The sequence below is a fragment of the Pteropus vampyrus genome, unplaced genomic scaffold, assembly GCF_000151845.1.
Source record: "Pteropus vampyrus isolate Shadow unplaced genomic scaffold, Pvam_2.0 Scaffold166, whole genome shotgun sequence".
Lineage (NCBI taxonomy): Eukaryota > Metazoa > Chordata > Mammalia > Chiroptera > Pteropodidae > Pteropus > Pteropus vampyrus.
In genome coordinates this window covers 856,406-861,348 of record NW_011888947.1, presented here as the reverse complement: position 1 = coordinate 861,348, position 4,943 = coordinate 856,406, and the positions used below count along the sequence as shown (strand labels likewise).

General features: G+C 44.1%; 1 pseudogene; it reads right to left on the bottom strand.

Annotated features, from left to right (window-relative positions):
• Positions 1 to 4,470: 4,470 nt before the first annotated feature.
• Positions 4,471 to 4,589, bottom strand: LOC111745823 (annotated as a pseudogene).
• Positions 4,590 to 4,943: the final 354 nt, after the last annotated feature.

Sequence of the window (4,943 nt, the reverse complement as noted above, 5' to 3'; positions counted from 1 at the left end):
TGGCCAAGCCAATTCTAAACCAATGCAGATGGAAAATACTGGACTACAATTCGGTAGACCTGGATTAAAAATATGGTCAGTTCTTCTACAACATGGCATACATGTTCCTTAAAATCACTGCACTATGCAAAATTGGATGACAAAACCACAGAGCTTATGAGAAGAAAGGGATTAAGAGAACAGCACTCAAAAACTTCATCAGTGACATGTTAAAAAACAAACAATAGGAATCTAATAAAAATGGTACCTTAGTTTCATACATGTTAAATGGCCAGAAAACCCATAAATACTATATATAGAAAATATGACACTTAACCTTGAAAAAGACCTGAAATTTGCTGAAGAAGGAAGCTTCAGAAAGATTATAGCCTGTGAGCTATTATGGTGTTAGAAGGGAGGTTGTCTGAATTCCTCACTTAGAAAATTTTACTAGATCTGGGATCAATAAACTAAGGCTCTCAGGCCAAATCTGGCCCAACATCTTTTTTGGTTGATAAAGTATTATTGGAACACTGCCACACCCATTCATTTACATACTGCCCATGGCTGCTTTCACGGGCAGAATCGAGTGGTTGCAACCAAAGCCAACATAGCCTATAATATCTACTATCTGGGCCCTTTACAGAAAATGTTTGCTAACCCCTGGATGAGATGGTCTCTGGGATCTCATTGGGTTTGCCGTTTTTCCATACAATTTGCTAAAAGAGTGGTATCTAACCCCTAGTTCTAATCCCCTGCAAGTGCTCTCTGGTCAGCTCACACCCGCCACAGGCTGGGGAGAGCTTAAGTAAAACCATTCATTTTCTCTTCCTCTCAGGGGACACCTTGGAAAGTCTGTCTATCTGGGTCATTGACAGACTAGAGGGAAGGCCATGAGCTTTACCTAATGAGTCAAATGCAGCATACCCAGACTAAACAGCCTTAATTAAGCCCCCACAAAGGTTAAAAGGGTAATTAGATCATCTAAGTGAGGGATGAATTAGACAGATTGGCTCTTCACCCCCATGGACCAACTAGAACTTCCTTATGGAAGGGACACCCTTCATGCCCACCCTAGGGTTTGTCATAGTTGGTCCAATGCATGCTTTCTCCACAAAGGTCCAGTCCCTGGCCTGGGGGAATGTTGAAAGTAATTGTCATCATAGCGACATCTGCAAACCTTCCAGGCATGAGTCTTGAGAGCCTGAGAATTAAATTAGATTATTCATTCAGAGAGACCCTTGTGCATTGTAAAGGAGCCCCCATTGCTCCCTGCCTAGCACCCCTCAATGTTCCATCTCATTTAGGACAAGTCCAAGAGCCAAAGCAAGACTGGCAAGCCCCTCCCCCAAACCTCCTGCTGCCCACCTTGCGTCACACAATAGCCTAGTGGCAGGATTCGAATCCTTGATCCCAGACTGAGGCTCTTAATCGCTACAAAATACAGGGACTGTGTGTCAAGGCTGAGGCTAGGTTCCCATACGTGCTTCCCTGCGCATGTTTATGTAGGTTAGAGGCAGTTCTAGATAACCAGGGTAATGGTGGCATTCTTGCTCACTGGCTTTCTCTAGTGTTAACCTGGAAGGAAGAGTAAAGGTCTCTTCTGTGAATGGGGCCCAACCATCTGCTATCTTACCTGTGGCAAATGGTGGTCTCATTGAGAGGAATGGTGGGAACCCCTGGGTTATTGGGTGGATGAGCAGAGAGGGGGTTGTTGTTGATTACTCTGTGAGTGCATCTAGGACAAGGCTGGGGGGTCTAGCCCTAGGCTCCTCTTGTTTCCCAGCTTCAAACAGAAAACAAGGGCAGGGTCCCCTGCAATCCCCTCCACACAGATACCAGGCAGCTGCCACCATCCCCTGCCCAAAGCAGGGCTTCCCACACACTTCTCTCCCCTTACAGCCCACACAGAATATGGTAACATTGTGCAGCCCATAAGGGACCATTGAAAAGTGGGTGGAGGCCCCTAGTGGGATCTGGTAAGGAAAAGCATCATTTTTTTTACTTATGCTGAAAAAAAAAAAACACATAAAATTCGAGGTTGGGGAAAATGTTTAAATATTGAAAGAATACAAAACTTCCAAATAAAGGTAATTTAATTTTTTTAAAGTAGGCTTTTGATCTTTCCTCCACGAATGTAATTTTTTAAATTAGATTTTATGCTTGAAATAGTCACGCCAGCCTGGGTTCTCCCAGTTTTTATTCCTCTCAAAGCAGATCTGATATGAGGACTTGAGAGAAAGTAGTTTACTAGGGAGGAGACATCAGGAAGCCCAAGTGCAGAAATAAGAGTGAGACAGAGGAATGAGACAAGTCAGTAAAGGGGAACATTGGACATAGAGACCAATGTGGGCGCATGGGACTCAGCTCCGCCGGGGACCTCCGAGAAGCCATGTGGGACATGCTCCAGAAGTGCCCTCCTGCCACCACAAGAAGCTGCAGAGCCCTATCCCTTATGAATAATGATGAAAAGTCCTCAAGAGAATACTAGCAAACAGAATCCAACAGCATATTAAAAAGTTGGTACACCATTACCAAGCGGGGCTTATCCCAGGAATGCAAGGATGGTCCAACATATGAAGCTCAGTTACTGTAATGCACCACATTAATAAAATAAAATGGGGTAAAACTACCTAATCATCTCAATTGACACAGAAAAGCCAATTGACAAAATCCAACCCCTTTTCATGATTTAAAAAAAAAAAAAAACTCGGAAAACTAGAAACAGAAGGTAACTTTCCCGAAATGGTAAACAATATTTAAGAAAAACCCTCAGCTAACATCACACTCAATGGTGAAAGACTGAAAGCTTGCTTTCTACCATCAAGAACAAGACAAAGATGCCAGCCTGCACTGCTATTCAACACCGTGCTGGACGTCCTGGCCAGAGCAATGAGGTCAGAAAAAGAAATAAAAAGGATATAAATTGGAAAAGAAGAACTAAAACTATCTCTATTTGCAGATGACATGATCCTACATATGGAATTGCCCCCTTGGAGTGTAGGGAATCAGGGGTATTTATCTACCAACTCTCATCACTCCATCTCCCACCCCTCCCACCCCCCACCCCTTTATAGAAGGACGTACCCATCTTCTCACTTCCAAGTTGCACGGGGATATGAGTGAAGCAATCTTTCACATGCCAAAAAAAGTTATCAAGCAGAAAATAAGAGAAACTCAGGTGCTTGCAATGCGGGGAGGGTAAAGGGAGGGTGCTGCCAGCTGACTGGAACTTGTCTGCCGGAGCTGCAGGTGAACTGGGGGCAAGGGGATATGGGACAAGGCATTTGCAACATCTACCACTGGTAGAGACATTTTGAAGATGATTCTTCAAGATCTTAATAATCACTGCCAAAAAAAACCATTTGGTTTACACGAGGTGATTTTAAAAAAACTTTTAACCAATTTTTAGAGCTATTTAAAAATGGGTAATAATTAAAACTGTTTTAAAGACCCTATTGCACATCATTTCCTATTATAAACAAATGTACAAAAAAGGTTTTGGGATAAAAAAAAGAATGAATTTTAAATTCAATTGAATTTTTCCATACCGGATATTCCAAAATAAGGAAATAATGTTTTCTAGAAATTTCATATAAATAAAATCACTGCACATGTGTTCTTTTGCATGAGGCTTCTTTAACTCAGCATAAAGTTTTTGAGTGTTAGCTTTGTCATGCATAGTAGGTAGGTAATTCGTTTTTATTTTTGTTTTTGTTTTCATTGTTGAGTTGAATTCCATTGTACACCAAAATGGGTAAATTTCATGGTCCGTAAATTACGTCTCAATAGAGCTATTTAAAAATCAGTAAAAATGAAGCTCTAATTTATAGAGTGTGCAAGCAGCCCTGATACAAGCACCCCACAGTGAGCTGGGCGTCCCCCACCATGACCACATGCAGACAGCAGAACCTAGTCTGTGAGGACAGAGATTCTGGTGATCCCCACCCCAGCAAGCTCAGGTACATGCCACGCTCCCTGTACCGGAGGGAAAACAAGCTCCTCTAGCAATTCTAGAACTATTTGTCCATAACAGGCAGTGGCCATCTCTGAGCTGGACACTCACGCAAATGCCCAGGTTGAGGACACTTCCTGGGCTGCTATAGCTGAAGCCACCCATAGCAAGGGATGAGAGCGGCAAGTACCTTGGGCCACTCGCAGTGAGCAGTGCACTGTCAGATACCAACCAGGCTGCTGGCAGCTGAGGCAAGCCTTGGACTGAGGGCTGATACCCAGAGATTGTCTTGGCACTGCCCTGAGCCACAAGGTTGGGCCACTCTGGGCTTGAAAGACCACCTCCTCTCAGTGGCCTGCAAGCCCTTCAGCCAGCCTCTCCAGCCTTGACCTCCCATGTTTCACTGTTTACTCCATTCCTTCGAGTTTGTCTTATTCACACAAGTGAGTATGGTCAGCGCTGTCTCACCCCAGTGCCTTTGCACTTGCTGCTTCCTCTGCCTGGGCTGCTTTCCTCTCTTACTTCTTTTTTTTTTAAGCCTATAGCACCTGGTCTTCCTAGGTGGTCTCCCATCCAAGTAGTAACCAGGCCCAACCCTGCTTAGCTTCCGAAATCAAACAGGATCAGGCTTGTTCCAAGTGGCATGGCCATAGACCCCTCCTTTACTTCTTAACCTCTCTTCATTCAGCAAATCTCACTGCCAAGGCCATATGCTGAAAGAAGTCCTGGCTCACCACCCCCAGCCCAGGTTAGATGAACTCACAACACTGTGTCATGTGATGTAAGTTTCCGGTGTGAAGGTGTGGAATGTCTGTCCCCTGCTGGACTGAAAGCGCTCGAGAGTAGTGAGCACACTGCCTGCTCCCCATGGCAGCCTCGGTGCCTAGCACGGTGCACGACGCACAGCACCATTCATGAGATATTGGGTGGAACTATGAATGAATAAAGAAATTCATAATAGTAGAGTTTGGCCAAGTAATTCAACTTCTTTGAGCTTGATCTCATATTT